This window comes from Herpailurus yagouaroundi, unplaced genomic scaffold, assembly GCF_014898765.1.
Source record: "Herpailurus yagouaroundi ecotype Mexico unplaced genomic scaffold, PumYag 196, whole genome shotgun sequence".
In the NCBI taxonomy this organism is placed as follows: domain Eukaryota; kingdom Metazoa; phylum Chordata; class Mammalia; order Carnivora; family Felidae; genus Herpailurus; species Herpailurus yagouaroundi.
Genome location: NW_024412427.1, coordinates 14943274 through 14962209, shown reverse-complemented (window position 1 = coordinate 14962209; position 18936 = coordinate 14943274). Strand labels below are relative to the sequence as shown.

Genomic DNA, 18936 nt, shown 5'->3' with positions numbered 1-18936 from the left:
GGGTTAACTCCCGGAGAGACGTAGCTCAAAAGTAGCCTAGCTCCAAGCAGGACTGAAAGCAAGTCCCCCAGAGCCTCTCCCATGTCCCAAGCACGGCACCCCTTACCCGTGTGGCAGCTCTGGCAGGCCCCTTTAGTCAGTGTCCACCTAGCACCTGCCTGCTGTGTGCTGGGTCCTTGAATGGTCCCAGCACTCAGATCCTGTCGGTGAAGGGCTGGGCTCAGGCGGGAGTAAGTCCCTCTCCAGAACTCAGGAGGAGGTACCTGTGAGCAGGGCTCTGAAGGATGAGCTGCCTGTGCAGGAGCATTCCGGATGCAGTGCGGGGTGGGGGCCAGCATTATGGAGGCGTGGAGGAGGTGGTGGTGAAGGAGGAGCTAATGGTAGAGGAGGGGGAAGAGGAGGAGAGGGGAGAGGGGTGAGGAGGAGGAGGGAGGTGGGAAGGAGGAGGAGGAGGAAGAGGAAGAGAAGGAGGGCCCAGGGGGGTAGAGAGGGAGGCTGGGTGCTGGGGGAGGGCCTTTCACGCCTCTGGGTTCTGAGCAGAGGAATGACAAGGCTGGGATTATCTTATGGAAGCTAATGCTGTACCAGCTCTGCGGGGAATGGGGTAGAAAGAGGAGGAGAGGCACCAGGAGACCCTAGATGGACGCAGGGGAGAGGGAATGAGAGAGGCAAAGATGGCTTCCAGAGAAACTGAGGACAGAGGCTCCTCGAGGCCCAGAAGGGAGGGGCTGTGGGGAACGAGGGCGAGGGGAGAAAAGTGATGGCGCCCAGGCATCTGGGAAGGTCAGGGGCGATAGACACTAATCCTGCCTACCCAGTGTTCAGTCTCCCCCTCAGTCACAGAACCCTGTTGTGGTGCCGGGGTGGTGGTACACCCAACTTAACCTGCACAAGCCTGGAGGGTGGCGGGGGCAGTTCTGGGAGCGGCAGCACCCGGCCTGGGCTTGCGAATGCGGCTGCGGTCGCTTAGCCCTCAAGGGCCCAGAGACAAGCAGGCATCATGCCTCCAGTGGCTCGGGTCTTCCCAGATGCCGGGAGCAGAGTGGACTCCGAATCGAGGCCTAGCAGACACGTGCTGAAGGAAGTCAGGCCAGGCCGCCAAATAGATGACCCAGAAGTCCTGAGAACCCCATGAGGTCGGTCAGTCTGGGTACAGGAAAAATGGCCTGAGAGGGCTCCACGGTCCGTCTCTCCTGGGACACAGCCTGGCACAGAGTCGGGAGCCAGGACATGCAGCTCTGCCACCGACTGAGTCACAAACCTAAGGGCACAGCTCTCTTGACCCATTGGGACCTCAGTCTCCCCATCCACAAAATGGCGATAATACCCCCTCCCTGATGGAGCTGCTGTGATGTCCCAGGATCTGCCTTCTTCTTTTTTTTTTAAAATTTTTTTTCAACGTTTATTTATTTTTGGGACAGAGAGAGACAGAGCATGAACGGGGGAGTGGCTGAGAGAGAGGGAGACACAGAATCGGAAACAGGCTCCAGGCTCTGAGCCATCAGCCCAGAGCCCGACGCGGGGCTCGAACTCACGGACCGCGAGATCGTGACCTGGCTGAAGTCGGACGCTTAACCGACTGCGCCACCCAGGTGCCCCGGATCTGCCTTCTTTGTCGGCCTGCTTCCCATCACGTCTTCTTCCTAACCATCTCCCCTGAGCTCACCCTGTGAGCTCATGCTTTCGCTTATGCGGTGCCCTCGGCCTAGAAAACCCTTCCAAGCTCTCCGCCTACTTGTCTTCCAAGTTCAATTCAAGCACGGATGTCTGTGTGTAACTTCATGGGAGACAGGGTTCATGCTCCCTCCTGGGTGGTCCCTTGCACACGCTCCCTTCAGAGCCCTTCTTCCACCAACAGGACACAGGCTATTTGCACACATGGTCACCTGTGGACCACAATCTTCCGTTTTTTGAGGGTTTCTAAGAGCCCCGCCCCGCCCCCCGCCGGCCCAGCCACAGGCATCTGGCATAAGCAGCATGTGGGCTGCCGGCGAGTGGTCAGAGGGCTCTGGCACAAGAGGCGACGATGCCCTCAACCAGGCACCACCCAGCCCCGAGCAGAGCAGGAAAGGTCGCCCAGCACAGCTCCAGCCCGCACATGCCCACACCTGGCCCAGTGTGAGGTCAGCAAACCTTCCTCCTCCTCTGCCTCCCAAAGGCCTTTGGATGGCAACAGACGGTGCTAACACTGCTCTGTGTCCTTGGAGTTGGGACGGTCAGCTAGAGAACTCAACTGGCCTCTTGCTCACGAGCTGTGTCCACCTTATAGACAGCTGAGAGATGCTCAGAATTAGCTGACTTGCCTAGGGTCAAGGAACAAGAGGCATAAAGTACCGCACTGTGGGCCCTCTTCCTCTTGAGATCAGATGCCACACCCCATGGGATCTCAGGGACTGAGAAGCTGTTGAGATGTGTGACCTTTAGGAACCTCTAGGAGCCGTCCTTCTGGATTCTCCATACAGTGCAGAAGACAAGAATCCTTCAGAAGTAGGGGACCCACAGGAAGCCAGTCTCCCTGTGAGTCTCTCTCTCTCTCTCTCTCTCTCTCCCCCACATGTGCACATGCACACTGAGTCTGAAACCCCTACTGGGCCCTCTAGGGCAAGACACAAATTGGGAGAAAATATTGGCAGAATACGTATTTGACAAAGAACTTACGTCCAGAACGGATGAAGAACTCTCACAGCTCAGTAATAAGACCAACAACCAAATGATTAACTCTTTAACCGTGGGCCAAACGTCTGAACAGAAACTTCACCAAAGAAGATGCCCGGATGGCAGATAAGCACACAAAAAGATGTTCAACATCATTGGTCATTAGGAAAATGCAAATTAAATCCATAAAGAGAGACCACTGCACACCTATTAGAATGGTTAAAATTTAAAAGACTGATCATACCAGGGTGCCTGGGTGGCTCAGTTGGTTAAGTGTCCAACTTCGGCTCAGGTCATGATCTCACAGTTCATGGGTTCAAGCCCTGCGTTGGGCTCTGTGCCGACAGCTCAGAGCCTGGAGCCTGCTTCGGATTCTGTGTCTCCCTCTCTCTCTGCCCCTCCCCTGCTCACACTCTGTCTCTCCTTCTCTCTCAAAAATAAATAAACATTAAAAAAATTGTTTTTAAAGACTGATCACACCAAGTGCTGGTGAGAATGTGGAACTGGAACTTTCATACACTGATGGTGGGATTGTAAACCCAGAGTGGGGGTATAACCACTCTGGAAACACTTGGGAAGTTTCTTAAAGAGTTAAATATATATTTGCCAAACGATCCAGCCATTCTACTTCACTCCTAGGCATTATCCATACAAAGACTTACATGCAAATGTTCACAGCAGCTTTGTTTGTAATAGCAAAAAACTGGGGAAAAAAAACCCAAACAATTGTCCATCAGCAGATGAAGGGATAAACTAATCGTGTTTTTTCCTTTATCCATATACTTGAATACTACTCAGCAATAAAAAGGAATATATTGATATGCAAAACATCATGAATCCTAAAATTATGCTGAGTGAAGAAGTCAGACCCCTCCCCCCCAAATCACATACTGTATGATCCCATTTATATAAAATTCTAGAAAATGCAAAGTCATCTATAGTGATAGAAAGCATATCAGGGGTTGTTGGGGGATGGGGGAGGTATGAGAGGGAGGAATATTACAAAGGGGCAGGAGGAACCTTTTCAGGATGATGGGTTTATTCATTATGTTAATTGCGATGATGATTTTAGGGGTTACACGATGTCAAAACCTACCAAATTGTAGACTTTAAATACATGCAGTTTGGGGCTCTGTGCTGACAGCTCAGAGCCTGGAGCCTCCTTCAGATTCTGTGTCTCCCCCTCTCTCTGCCCCTCCCCTGCTCATGCTCTGTCTCTCAATAATAAATAAACGTTAAAAAAAATTTTTTTTTAAATATGTGCAGTTCGTTGCATGCTGCCTTCAATAAAGTTGGAAGAAGGAGAGAGGGGAAGGGGCCGGGGAAAGAGGAGGAGCACACGGGAGTCTTTCTTAGGATGCCAGGCACACGCACGGACACACACACGCAGACACTGAGTATGAAACTGCTGCTTGGCCTCTAAGAGTCTCTCAACCCAGGATTCCATCTAAAAGCTACTTATCATTTGCTCAATGTTTTTCCAGAGTCCTCCCCGTGTGCCTGGCTTGAGCTGGGCACCGGGGGTTCAGAGATGAAGCAAATCCAGTACTTGCTCTAGGAAGTTCATTCTTTGCTCGAGGAAGTCCATTCTGGAGCAGATTTCCCAGAATTCAACCCACACACTTAGCCACACGCCTCAAGCACACCAGCCGGGTTCCCTTCACACCTCCCCTGAGGTCTTTCTCTGCTCTAGACTTCCTCCACAAGCAGAGGCCAGCTTTTCCTCTGTGCTGGCCAGGCGGCAGGGCTGTCTGTAGAGACACCGCTCGATGTCTAGACCTCAGCACAGCCCAAGCAGAAAGCGGCGGACCTAGGCTGCAGGGCTGGCGTGACTTCCGCAGAACGGTACCTGCCCCTCCCTCTGAGGGGCTGCCAGAAGCCTCTCCTGACGCCTGTCTCTCTAGGGTGGCTTCTGTGCCAGGCCTCACAGGCCGTCAGCCAAGTCCCCTCCTTCTGAGGCTGCACACCAAGCTTCCAGAGACCCTGTGGCTGGGAGGCCCGGCCAGCGCCAGCTTCAAGGGGGCAGTCTGGAGGCCTCAGGCCCTAGAGACGCGATCCTGACAGAGCTGCTGAAAGGGACACAGTTATGGCCTTTGAAGCTGTGGGCCCAGAAGCAGATCACAAACTGCCAAAGTTAAGGACGCCATATGCCCTGACCCAGGCCTGCTGTTCCAGCCTTGTTTCCCTTCTTTGCCCTCACTCTGGAACTTTACATGAGAGGCGCAGAGGGACAGCCTGCTGCAGACACATTTCAATATGCGCACTTAAAAATGTTGCCTGGTTGGCCACATTTTAAAAACAAGGGAGATCACAAACATCCCATTTCCAGCTTATAAATCAGAAGGCCTGCAAACACCAGACCCACTCTCTTGCCTGGGAAGGGTGGCAGGAGCAGGCCAGCAGCCACCCTCTTCCAAACGAGCACTCTCCAGTTTGCTACAGTCCCTGAATAGCCCAACGGACCTGTTTTGCCTCTGTCGATAACTGCCTTCGAGGCCCCTTGCCTCACACATTTGATTCTGGCATACAGACCTCCTAATGACCTTATGAGGTAGACGGCATCATGTCCCCATTTTACAGAATAGGAAACAGAGCAGCGTGGCTCCAAAGCCAAACACAAGAACACTGGTCGGTGACTAAATGAGTGAACCATGGACCGTACTCTTTTTAACAAAGCAAAATGTATTTACTTTGAAGGCATACCTTTTTTCCCCCCTGATATTATATAGTCTCCTTACTCTGGGGACAGAGGTGTTAAAATGCTCCTTCTTTCACTCTACGGCAGCGATAGTAAACAGAAATCTCTTTAAGTGTCACTTGAACGGCCCTGATCTTTGAAATCTAAGTGTGAGAAGCACTGCTCTGCTATATAGCCTGCTTCTGCCATTTCTCCTGGTTCAAAAAAAAAAAAAAAAAAAAGAAGAAGAAGAAGAAAGAAAAAGCAAAAAACCCACCTCTATCGGCATCTCATCCTATCTTTGAAGAGTTGGCTTTTGAACTGAGCATTCCCCAAACCTTCTCTGTCCAGCAAACCCACAGAGCATTTGTTCATGCCTCTTGTTATATTTATCTCATTCTTCCTCAAGTTACGGTTATCTATATCCTACCCACTCTTGCACCCCCTAAAGCAGTGACAGAACAGAAGAAACTGCTGAATTGTTGGCCAGTCAGCGCTTCAAGAGAACCCCACCTCTGCCTGGCATTTTGTAGGTGGGGAAGAGCAAAGGGCCTGGCCTCAGGCCACCCAGGCAGTTGACAGCAGAGCCGAGGTGAGGACGGGAGTCTCCCGATGCCTCGGTGCTGGCTTTCATTCCACTTCTTTCCACTTCACCAGGCTGCTTCCCAGAAATTCCCTTCTGCTTGGCTCAGCACCTCAATTCAGAGGACAGTGCTGAGCATGTGACAAACACTTCACGAATCTCTGTCCATTAGGAGGTGCAAAGCAGCCAGGAGAACACAGGCCTCCTCCTCTCCAAGGGCTCTCAGCTCTAGCTTCATATATCACCTGCATCAAGCCTTCACTCAGCGTGAGCTGCCCATCAAATGAAGAAATGGCCCTCCGGCCCCTGGTGACCTGGATGTAGAAAGACCCCATATGGCTCAGGAATACAGTCCCAATTAGGCCAGAGTTATGATCCCAGCCCTGCTGAGTAACCTTGGGGAAATGCCTTCACCTCTCCAGGTGTCAGGTGCTCCAGACAGGTGGAAGGCTGAGAATAGATATGAAGAATTCCCCAAGACTACTGGCTTGGTTATTCAGCACTAGACAGGCTTTCCAAGGGGAATTTCAGAGTCCTTTCTCTAGAGTGTCTTAAGGACAGGAAAGGTTCTCGTCCACCTGGGACAAATGGATTATTCCATTAGAGCTGTGCCAGAGTGAGCTTGAATGCCTCCCCCCTGCCCCCAGACTCTGTGGCCACTTTTTGTGTTGCTGGGGTCAAGAGCCAACATATCTTTTTCTTTTTTTATGTTTTATTTATTTTTGAGAGCAAGAGAGACAGAGCATGAGCAGGGAGGGGCAGAGAGAGAGAGAGAGAGAGAGAGAGAGACAGAATCCCAAGCAGGCTCCAGGCTCCGAGCTGTCAGCACAGAGCCTGATGAGGGGCTCGAACTCACAGACTGCGAGATCATGGCCCGAGCTGCAGTCGGATGCTTAACTGACTGAGTCACCCAGGCGCCCCAAAAGCCAACATATCTTTAAAACAGTTTGGAACTGCCCTAAAGCTGGATGGATGAGGATGATGCGGATTCACAAACTCAATTCAGAAAACAAGGACACGACGACAGCATCATCTCTATAAAGCCTTCCTGATCCACTGAACAGGAAAGATCATCTCCCCTCTCCGACACCCCTCTATATACCATTATCAGTCCACAACCCAGCTCCTAGACGGTTTATCACACCTACATGTTTAGATGTTTGTCTCCTACTTAGACATCGGTTTCTTGAAATGAGGGATCACCTCTTCGTCTTTCCTGTACCCCAAGCACTTAGCCCAGGGCCTGGCTAAGAAACCATAAACGAACGCTGAGCCATGTTTAGCTAGACGAGGAAGCCCTCCCACCTCTATTCTGGGACAAGGTGGCATTTAGTTCTTTTAGAGCCTACAGATGCATCCAGTCCATCTGCAGGATGGGAACGCCAATTTTCAGAGGGACACTGGCTTACCCAAAGTTATTCAGTTAACGAGAGGGCTCAGACTCGAAGCAACCCTGTTGACTCTCAGTACGGTGCGCTTCCAGCTCTTTCTCAGCCTCTCCAACACATTAGCTGTGTAACTCTGGGCAAGGCTCTTTGTCTCTCTGCCCTGGCTTTCTCTTTGTGAAATGGGTAAAAACCATAATGGGATTGTCTCAGGGATAAAAACAGAGCACAGCACACAGGGAGCACTCAAAAAGCGTGTCTGTTGTGACTGTCATTCATGACCAGCCCTTCTCCTCATGGAAAGGGCACCCACCACCCATCAGCAGAGCAGAGCTCAAGGTGAAGGGAAGTCTTCCCAGCCCCGACCTATACACAAGTTCAAGCAGCAAGTTCCCTGCAGTCATCAGTTTGGGGAAGGGCCTGATCTCCGCCCAAGAGCACACACAACTCACAGGGATGGCGGCAAGGTATGTATGTGGAGGCAGCGAAACCTTTGGAAGAGTATGCTCTTCCGGGTCAGACAGACCTGGTGTCAGGTAACAGGCTGCCCTTCCTGGCTGTGCCATCTTGGCAGTCACTCTCTCTAAGCCTTGGGCTCCTCGTCCTTCAAATAGGTATAATTTGTTATGAGGATCACCTGAGGTAGGTAATGGCCTGGTACTCCATAGATGATACTAAGAGTAATAATACTTGTCCCATTTTTATTTAACCAAATGCACGCGATAAAATGTCCAAACCAGAAAGGGCCTTAAGGATCCAGGAGCCCAGTCCTGTCATGTTATAGCCGGGGACCCAGAGGTCCTGGTTGGCCAAGGTCACACAATGGGGCGGTGGTGGAGTGAGAGCCAGGGCTGGGGTCTCCGGATTTTCTACCGCATGTCCATTTTGGCCCACTCGATTCTCCTCATCTGTTCCTCCCATCCCTCCCCGCCCCCCACCCCCCAGCAGAGCGAGGGAAGAGTCACGTTCTTTCCAACCCTCTTCCTTTCACACTCATCTGAAACCAGCCAGCGCTATCTGTTTGCCAACGTCACAGTTCTCCCAGGCACACGGGGCCCCTTCCAGCCTTGAGGAGAAGGTAAAACAATTGCTGGCTACTGGCAATAGCAATAATAACAGTATTAGTAATTAACTGTGATAATAACGGCAACCAACAACCTGCACAGTGCCCTGTGCTTAACAGTGTTTTTCCTACAAACGTCAGCACATTCCAGTTTCTCCCTAACCTCGTTGGCTGAGGGGCATAACTGCCTCAAACTTATTCAACACTTCCTGAGCACCTACTTTGTACCTAGCCACAGGCTAGAGGTTAGAGACGGAGAGGACAAAGATGAGGCCTCTGTTGGGAGGAGTTCACGATCTAACGGGGATTTAGGGCAGGTGGGGACATAACTTCACTTGGCCCAAATGATGCAGCCACCAAATGCCCTGCCCCAGCCTATGGGGAGCCTTCTTTATCACGCTGCCAAGGGGCACAGTGTATCTGTGGAATAAATGGGAGCAAGAAAGGGTGAGGCCTAGGCTGAAAAGGACAGCAGGAGGAAAAACAAAGAATAGAAAGTCCAGACACCAAACACTCCACTGCCTGTCTCAGAGAGGTTCTCGTGGGAGACTCCAGGGAGGGCAAGGGAGCAGCAACAGCACCCGTATGGAATCAGGAGGCCTCGGCCCCTGACCCCTACCAGCACACAAGATTCTGATGCTTCTTGTCCCTTAGGGACTTTGCCCTCAGCTGCCAAGATTTTCCAAACCCAGTGCTGGGGTATATATGCCTCCTTGGGACCATCATTCGCTAGAATGATGTCACAGCCCTTGCAGTGGAAATGTTTGTACCTCCTGGTTGCTTCCTAGGCCCTCAGCCCAACACACTCCAGCATTCATTATCCCCTGGCAGGGACGCCATCCGCAGGGATGTGGAAGAGATTGGCAGGGTGGGGGAGGGGGAGAGAAGAGGCTAAAAGCAGCCACCCCTCCCCTCTTCCTCCAGTCTCTCTCTCAAGTCCTGAGTCCCTGAAAACCTACTATGTGCCAGGCACAGGCACTATTTTAGGTGCTTTCATATACATCTCATTTCATCATCCCATCGACCTACTCAGGCATGTATGCCTCTTCCCAGATGTGCAGATGAGGAAACTGAAGCTTGGGGGTGGGAAGTAACTCGAGGAAGGTCACCCCAGTGACAGCGTAGGGATATCAATATAGGACTGTCTGATGCCTCCGGTTCTAGGAGGCTCACAAGGTCATGTTTCACTGGAGAAGTCCACAGTTGAAAGAGACCAATTGAGGAAACCCCAATTATTTCATAAGCCCAAGTTTAAATTCTGGGTTGCTCTGGTAGAGAGATCCCTGACATGTCAGAGCTACCTGAGTGGCACGTGACAACCACACAGACCATCTAATCCAACTCCTGCATTTAACAGATGAACAGACAGACACCCACGCCTAAAGAATTTTAAGATGGCTACTGGTGGCCTACTAGCAAGCTAAGGGACTACAACCCGAATCTCTGGCACTTTCCCTACACCACCCTGCCTGCAGAGATCACCTTTTCCTGATAAGCTCCTGCAGCCCATCCCACACGGCCAGATGGGCAGAGAAGGCAGAGGAAACAGGCAGCTGTGTGACCAGGCCTCTCCTCAGTCTGTCTGCAGGGTTGAGGAAGAGAATCTGGGGCTTACCAGGCTAGTAGGTGTTCTGCTGAGCGGAAGGAGAGAGCATCCTACCCCAAGGAGGGTCCAGAGAGACAGACTCAGATCTCCTGCTTCAGGGGTCATGGGCATGTTTTCCAGACCTACTGCAGGGCCCTGACGCTTCTCAGGGGGGAATGTGGTAAAGAAGCAGTCGTTGGCACTTGACCTTGGGTTGGGTGTGGGGTTCCAGCCGTCTCCCACCCCTAGGTACCCTTGCTCCTCCTCAAAAAAGGAAAGGGGCTTAAATATTTGCCAAATGCTGAAAGAGGAAGACATTTAGGAACGGGGCGGTCCCTAGACGTCTCCTAATCGCCCACCTTGGGCATCTTCCCCGCTGCAACCAGCATCCTGTAATTAGTGATTTTCACGGGTTTGGGGCGGGGTGGTGGTGGGGGGGAATGAAGGGAGGGTAAGAATGAGTCACAGTTAACCCCTCCTCGGCCGATGCCCTCTGAGGGATTCTACCGCAGCGGGCGGTCGCCAGCGGCCCCCGCCCGCCCGCCGGGTGCAGCGAAGGGCCCCCTCCGGGCTCGGCCGCGGCCTCCTCACCTGAGTCCGCTGGCGCTCCGCAGCCCCCGCCGGCTCGCACCGCTCCGGCCCCGCTTGGCGCAGCGCCTCTGCAGTCGCGGCTGCAGCTGTCTGGCCCGGATCAGCAACCTGCGGCGGAGGGGGGAAAACGCACAGACAGGGGCGGGTGAACGCGGGCGGGGACACCCGAGCCCCCCGCAGCTGACAGCTGGGCCGCCGCAGCCAGAAAGCCTGGAGGGCAGGCTGCCTGCCGGGCGCTCGGTCCTGTCTGCTCCCCGGCGCGGCCCGCGCCTCCCCTCCCCCCACCCGCACTCGGCACTCGGTGGGAGCAGCTGGGCGGTGGGCCCCGAGGTCCCCGGGGTCGCTGTCATCACCTGCCGAGGCTTCCATGGCTTCGGCTGCCCTGCCCAGGCCGCCGACCTGCTCTCCGGAGCCCCTGCTGGAGGCGGCTCGCCAGGGCTGGGGCTGCCGGGAGGGAGGAAAGGGGAGGGTGAGGTGGATGGAAGGGACCAGCCAGTGGGCGGCTCGCTGGCAGCTGCGTAAGCGGCCCGTCTTCACTTTCCTTCTTAAAGAGATAGTTTGCATCTTGCCTCAGAGGGTGCGGGAGTGGGGGCGCGAGCACGCACGGGGTGGGGTCCTGTCCCACCTACTGTGTACAGCCAGCCTGTGTTCAGAGTTGGGCATTGCGGCCGAGAGGAAAGCACATTGTCTGTCCGCTGACAGGCTGTGTGATCCTGGGCAAGTCCCTGCACGTCCCTGGTCCTCAGTTTCCTCACCTGCAACATGGATTGATGATACCCATCTCACTTCCAGGCACGCTGCCGGCTTATGCTAAATAGTAATGGCATCTGGATTCCATTCGGAACATTTTTCACTCCCTCATTTTTCACATCTGAGTACCAGGCTGCTTATTTGATGCGAACAGCATTTGGGCTATGAAGAAAAATGATGGCAAGAATCTTAAATATCTGAAAGGTCACGTTTGTCTTTGAAGTATTAAGATGGTGAATCTTTGAAAACATGGAAAGATAATCACAACCTAAACTAAACGTTCATTATACACCTTGTCCCTCTGTGTTCCATCTGCTATTGTAAGGGAGACAAGGGGACCACAGGAGACAAAGGGACCTTGAGCACCCTACATGACATAGTGATTTCCTCCTCTCCTACTCCCTTTGCCCTAGTTTTGCTGTATTTCCAGCTAACATATTGTATACATACCATTTGTCATTGTCACCCCCACTAGAACATACGTGCCATGATGGAAGGAACCCTGCTATATTCCCAGTGCCTAACACATAATCACGTGCTCAGTAAATATGGACTAAATGAGAGAGAGAGCAAGCATACATGGTGCCAGGGCCCCGTCTTCCCTAAGAACACTAGGCCTGATGCCATCCTGGTCTCCTAAAACTCTTATATCCTTAAATCTCTGTCTACTCTTGGTGAGGCTGAACTTGGTACCCTCTACCTAAGCCGATGGAGAAGCATTTGTATAGTGATTTTACCAATTTTATATCATGACTCTGCAGGACTGGCCTGGTGAGAAATAGTTAATATTTATAATGTACATGAAAAAAACAGTTGCTTTAAATTTAGTGTTACTTTTCAAAGTTAAACCTTTTTCTGGAGCTCAAATTTGGGGTAAATCCACCACTCTATAACAATGCCTATAATTTTGAAACATATGCCTATAAATTTTTTTGGCTCTATTTCCCCCTCTATTCCATTAAATTGAATTTTCCTATCAGATGGCCACCATTATATCATGCTTTGTGGAAAAATATGGCAGAGCAATTGTAGCAGGAATAGGAAATTGTAGTTGAAAAAGCCATGTGAAATAAGGTCTGCTGTCTAAACAAAACAAAAACAAAAACAAAAAACAAAAAACTAATGCTGTATTAGCAAGTTAATGCATAAGTTTTATCTGCCCTAAGGCCCACTTAAATTATGTAAGTGACTTCTTTACATTTAAAGCAAAACCAAAGAAAGCCATGCAATTAGTTTGCTTGTCAAGAGATAATTTCTAAGATCCTTATTAAAAAATTATTGTCTGTCCCCATGTTTTTTGTTTGTTTTGTGTGGGGTTTTTGGTGGGGGGAGGTGGTGGCTTGGTACTTAGAAGACTACATTTCCCAGAAACCTCCACAAGGAACTTCCCCAATCAAGAAAGCACCTCCACCCACATTACTTCCACGTGGGATGGTGTTATCTAGTGAAGAATTCTCTCCTTAGCATGTGATGGAGAAGAGAGCCAGTAGTTAGTCATAATGTAAATTACAACAAATGAGGGTTTCAAGCACAAACAAATTATTCTAAAGAAATTAGTAGTTTTGTTTGCTACTATTTGGGAAATATTTAAATTTGCCGTTTCAAAAGCAATTTTGGTTCCAGTTCTGGGTAAACACACTGCTCCTACGGAATGCAGTGATAGAACCTGAATGAGTAGCAGCTACTTGTGGATTCTGACGAGAAGACACTACCAGGCAAATTGGGGAAGAAGGCCAGAATTTTCTGTACCAGTGAACTAGTAAATTTATCATTTTTGTTTCCTCTGGTATCCCCTGGCCTAATCTCGAGACAGCCCAAATCTGGAATTGGGAAATCAACACAGAGAGAGCTCCCAAAGAATCTCTCTAGTCCTGACCTGAGGATCAGGAGAGGAGACCCCTTAAGCTCAACGTGAGTGATGGAAAACAAGTTTTCTTTTGTTTTTTAATCTTTTCTCCATTGTCTCATGATCCATCTCCCAGGCAATCTTGCAGTGGGGACTGGGCCAACAGGGACCCATATGCCTCAAATTCTGAGGGAGGAGACTTCTCCAATCAGAGTAACTATGGTCTTGAGAGAGGGTGAGGCAAGATGTTTCTTGCCTCCTTCAGTCGTCCCATCATTCGGCTCCAGTTGTGGGAGGTGCAATTGTGGGAGGAAGCCAAAAAAACAGAGAAGAGTCCATAAAACTCCAGCTTTCCAGTGAAACCCAAAGAGGAGAAACCAAGGGGCACCTGGGCGTCTCAGTCGGTTAAGCGTCCGGCTTCGGCTCAGGTCATGATCTCGCGGTTTGTGAGTTTGAGCCCCGCGTCAGGCTCTGTGCTGACAGCTCAGAGCCTGGCGCCTGCTTCTGATTCTGTGTCTCCCTCTCTCTCTGCCCCTCCCCTGCTCACTCTCTGTCTCTCAATAACAAATAAACATTAAAAAAATTTCTGCAAAGAGGAGAAACCAAATAATAACAACAATAATAATAATAAAATAATAATTTTCAGTTACTATTGAAAACTTAAGGAAAAAATCTTGAAAGCAATCAGAGAAAAATGATGTATTAATTATACAGAAAGAATGATTTAAATAACTGGATTTTTCAACCAAAACCATAGATGGCAAGAAAAAAAAAATGGAACAAAATGGTTAAATTGTGGAAAGAAAAGATCAGTCAACCAGGATTCTATATCCAGCAAAAGTATCCTTCAGGAATAAAGGTGATATAGATATTCTCAGATAAAGGAAAACTAAAAGAATTCATTGTCAGCAGACCTGCTCTGAAGGAACTGCTGAAGAAAATTCTTCAGACAGAAGGGAAATGATATTAGAAGGAAGTGTGGACTATAAGGAAGGAAAGGACAATAAAAATGGTAAAGATCTGGGTAAATTTAGTAGACTATTTTTCCCTTCTTGAATTATTTGAAATAAGTTTGACAGTTGAAAAAAAATTGTAACATAGTCTGATGGGGGCTTCAATATATGTAGACAAGATAATTACAATATAAAGGAGGGAGTGGAAGGGAACTTCTATGATGGTAAAATACGAATTCTAAGTAGAATGTGGAAAGTTAAGTATATATTTCATAATCCTTGAGATCCTTAAAAATACCTATAACAAAAGATACAGTAAAAAAACAGATAAAATGGAATTCTAAAAATATGTTCAAATATTCCAAAATAAAACAAGAAGGGGGGGGGACAGAGAAATGAAAAATAGGGGGAATAAATAGTAAACAAATAATAAAATGGTAGATCTGTGTCCAAACATATCAATCTTTACATTAAAAATAAATGTTTTAGGGGCACCTCGGTTTCTCAGGTGGTTAAGCAGCTCACTCTTGATCTCAACTCAGATCTTGATCTCAGGGTTGTGAGTTTAAGCCCCGTGTTGGGGTCTGTGCTAGGTGTGAAGCTTACTTAAAAAAAAAAAAAAAAAGAAAGAAAAAAATGGTTTAGGTACATCAATTAAAAGAGATAATCAGAATGGATAAAAAAATGACTTAAATAGATGCTGTCTATAAAAAACTCACTTTAAATATAATGATATAGGTGCGGTGCCTGGGTGGCTCAGTTAGTTAAGCGTCCGACTTCGGCTCAGGTCATGATCTCACAGTCCGTGAGTTTGAGCCCCACGTCGGGCTCTGTGCTGACAGCTCAGAGCCTGGAGCCTGTTTCAGATTCTGTGTCTTCCTCTCTCTCTGACCCTCCCCCGTTTATGCTCTCTCTCTGTCTCAAAAATAAATAAACGTTAAAAAAAATTTAAATAGAATGATATAGGTAGATTAAAAGTAAAAGACAGAAAAATATATACCATGCAATCACTAATCAAGAGAAAGCTGGAATGAATGATTTAAGATGAGAAAAAGTAGAGTTAAGATAAGCAAAGAAAATTACCATAGATAAAGAGAATCATTATACAAAAATAAAAGGGTCACTTACCAGGAAGATATAATAATTGTAAATGTGTATGCACCTAATAAAAGAGCTTTAAAATACATGAAACAAAAACTGTCAGAACTGAAAGGAGAAAAATACAGATTCACAATTACAGCTGCAGAGTTGAATACTCTTTTCTCAGTAATCAGTAGAACGAGTAGGCAGAAAATAAGCAAGGCTAAGGAGAAGTAAACAGCACTATTAATCAATTAGGCCCAATCAACATTTATAGAACACTTCATCTAACAACTGCAGAATATATTCTTTTCAAGTGCCACGGAACATTGACCAAGACAGACCCTATGCTGGGTCATACAACAAACTTTAACAAATTTAAAAGACTCAAATTCATTTAAAGTACGTTCTCTGACCAAAATGATGCATACTAGGAATGAATTACAGAAAGATAACAGGAAAATCTCCCTTGGAAATTAAACAATATCCTTTTAAATAATCTACAAGGTCAAAGAGGAAGTCTCAAAAGAAATTAAAAAATATATCAAAATTTGTGCAATGCAGCTAAAGCAGTACTTGGAGGGAAATACATAGCATTAAGGTTTAAATTAGAAAAGGAAAGACCATTTGCAACTATGTAGATGGAACTAGAGGGTATTATGCTAAGTGAAATTAGTCAGAGAAAGACAAGTATCATACGACTTCACTCATATGAAGACTTTAAGACACAGAACAGATGAACACAAGGGAAGGGCAGCAAAAATAATATAAAAACAAGGAAGGGGACAGAACATAAGAGACTCTTAAACATGGAGAACAAACAGAGGGTTACTGGAAGAGTTGTGGGAGGGGGGATGGGCTAAATGAGTAAAAGGCATTAAGGAATCCATTCCTGAAATCATTGTTGCACTATATGCTAGCTAACTTGGATGTAAATTAAAAAATTAAATTAAATTAAAAAGAAAAAAAAAAAAAAAAGAGGGGCGCCTGGATGACTCAGTCGCTTAAGCATCTGACTTCAGCTCAGGTCATGATCTCACGATTCATGAGTTTGAGCCCTGCATCAGGCTCTGTGCTGACAGCTCAGAGCCTGGAGCCTGCTTTGGATTCTGTGTCTCCCTCTCACTCTGCCCCTCTCCCACTCATGCTCTGTCTCTCTCTGTCTCTCAAAAATAAATAAATGTTAAAAAGACAAAAAAAGAAAAGAAGAAAAGTCTCAAATCGATTAAGCTTCCACCTTAGCAAAATAAACTCAAAGCAAGCCAAAGGAAGGAAATAATAAATATCAGAGCAGAAATTAATGAAATTGAAAAAATAAAAACAAAGGAGAAAATCAATGAAACCAAAAGCTGGTTCTTTGAAAAGACCAATAAAATTAATAAGTCTCTAGTATGACTGAAAAGAAAAAAGAGAAAAGACACAAATTACAGTATCTGGAACAAAAGAGGTGTTATTACCATGGACCCTGCAGACATTAACAGGATAATAAGGGAATACTCCAAACAACTCTCTCTATATAATCACCAATTTAGATGAAATGGAACAAATTCCTTGAAAACTGGAAACTAACAAAAGTCACCCAAAATGAAACAGATAATACCTCACAACTATTTTTAAAATTGAATTCATAAACATTCCTAAATATAAATCTTCAGATCCGTATCACAATTCATTTGGTGAATTCTACTAAACTTTTAAAAAAGAAATAACACTAATTCTACATATTCTTTTCCAGAAAAATAGAAAAGAGGAGGAAACACTTTCCAAGTGATTTTATAAAGCCAGTATTACCCTGATACCCAAACGAGAAAAAGACAGTTTAAAACAATTTTTTGAACATTTATTTATTATTGAGAGACAGAGCATGAACAGGGGAGGGGCAGAGAGAGAGGGAGACAGAATCTGAAGCAGGTTCCAGGCTCCGAGCTGTAAGCACAGAGCCCGACGCGTGGCTCAAACTCACAAACCACAAGATCATGACCTGAGCCGAAGTCGGACGCTCAACCGACTGAGCCACCCAGGTGCCCTGAGAAAAAGACAGTTTAAGAAAAAACAAGTACCCTCATGAACACAAATGCAAAAATCTTAAATAAAACACTAGCAAATCCATATGAAAGCATGCTCAACATCATTAGTTATTAGAGAAATGCAAATAAAAACCATAAGATATCATTTCACATTCACTAAGATAGCTGTAATTAAAACAAAAAAGATAATAACAAGCAAGAACGAGGATTTAAAGAAATTGGAGCTCTCACACATTGCTGATAGAAATGTAAAATGGTGCAACTACTTTGGAAGACAGCTTGACGGTTCCTCAAAAAGTTAAACATAGAGTTATCATATGACCCAGCAATTCCACTCTTAGGTATACATCCAAGAAAGATGAAAACACAGATACACAAAAAACTTATATGCTAATGTTCACAGCAGCACTATTCATAATAGTCAAAAAGTGGGAACCACATATCTACCAACTAATGAATGGATAAACAAAATGTATATCCATATAATGGATTTGGCCATTAAACAGAATTAGGTACAGATACATCCTACAATGTGGATAAACCTTGAAAACTTTATGCTAAATGAACAAAGCCAGATGCAAAAGACCATACACTGTCTGAGAGTTAAAAAGTGCATTAGTGGTTTCCAGGAGTTGTGGGGAAAGAAAGAATGGGGAGTGACTGTAATAAGTATGGGGTTTCTTTTTGAGTTTTGAAAATGTTCTAAAATTAGATAATGGTAATAGCTGCATTCTTGAATATACTAAAAATCATGAAATGAACACCTTAAGAGGGATGAATTCTATGGTATGTAAATTATGTCTCAATAAAGCTGTTAAAATAAATTAGCAAATTGAATCCAGAGATATATCATAGCTAAGGAGAGTTAACCTGGAAATGCAAAACTGTTTAAAAATTCAAAAATCAGTTGGTGTAATTCACCATATTAACGGTCTAAAGAAAAACCTCATCAACCAATCAATCAATTCAGAAAAAGCGTTTAACAAAATTCAGCATCAATTCATACATGCGCGCACACACACACACACACACACACACACACACAAACCCAACTCTCAGCAAACTAAGAATAGAAAAAATAGAAAGAATAGAAAGGAATATCCTCAACCCGATAAAAATTATTCGTCTCTCCCAAAACCAGTTATAGCTAACATCATACAGAATGGTGAAAGTGAATGCCTTCTTCCTCACACTGGAAACAGACTGACAAGGAAGAAATGAAACTGTCCTTATTTGTATACAGCATGATTGTCCATGTAGAAAATCCCAAGGAATCTATAAAAGACCAACTCCTAAAACTAATTTTTTAAGTTTAGCAAAGTCACACGAGTGACAAATTTATGGAGATAGAGAACAGATTAGTAGTTGTCAGAAATGAGGGTGGAAGGTAGGGAAGCAGGTGGCTGTGGCTTCAAAAGGGTACCAACAAGTGATCCTTGTGATGGAATTATTGTTTCTTGACTGTGGTGGTGGTCACATGAAGCTACATATGTATTAAAGTACATAGAACTAGGGGCGCCTGGGTGGCTCAGTCGGTTAGGCGTCCAACTTCAGCTCAGGTCACGATCTCACGGTCCATGAGTTCGAGCCCCGCGTCGGGCTCTGGGCTGATGGCTCAGAGCCTGGAGCCTGCTTCCGATTCTGTGTCTCCCTCTCTCTCTGCCCCTCCCCCGTTCATGCTCTGTCTCTCTCTGTCTCAAAAATAAATAAAACGTTAAAAAAAATAAAAAAAAATAAAAAA

General features: G+C 46.8%; 1 protein-coding gene across 5 annotated transcripts in view; it reads right to left on the bottom strand.

Annotated features, from left to right (window-relative positions):
- Positions 1-11020, bottom strand: part of SNPH (syntaphilin) — a 35809-nt gene extending 24789 nt beyond the window's left edge. For 4 of the 5 annotated variants that reach the window (XM_040447462.1, XM_040447464.1, XM_040447463.1 and 1 more), the window contains exons 1-2: positions 10893-11020; positions 10540-10647 (exon numbers count right to left, since the gene is read on the bottom strand). The gene's annotated coding sequence lies outside the window, so the exon portion shown is untranslated. Of the gene's footprint in view, positions 1-9978; positions 10347-10539; positions 10648-10892 lie in introns of those variants that run through there. The other variant, XM_040447467.1, reaches the window with a different exon arrangement.
- Between the last annotated feature and the right edge of the window lie 7916 nt (positions 11021-18936).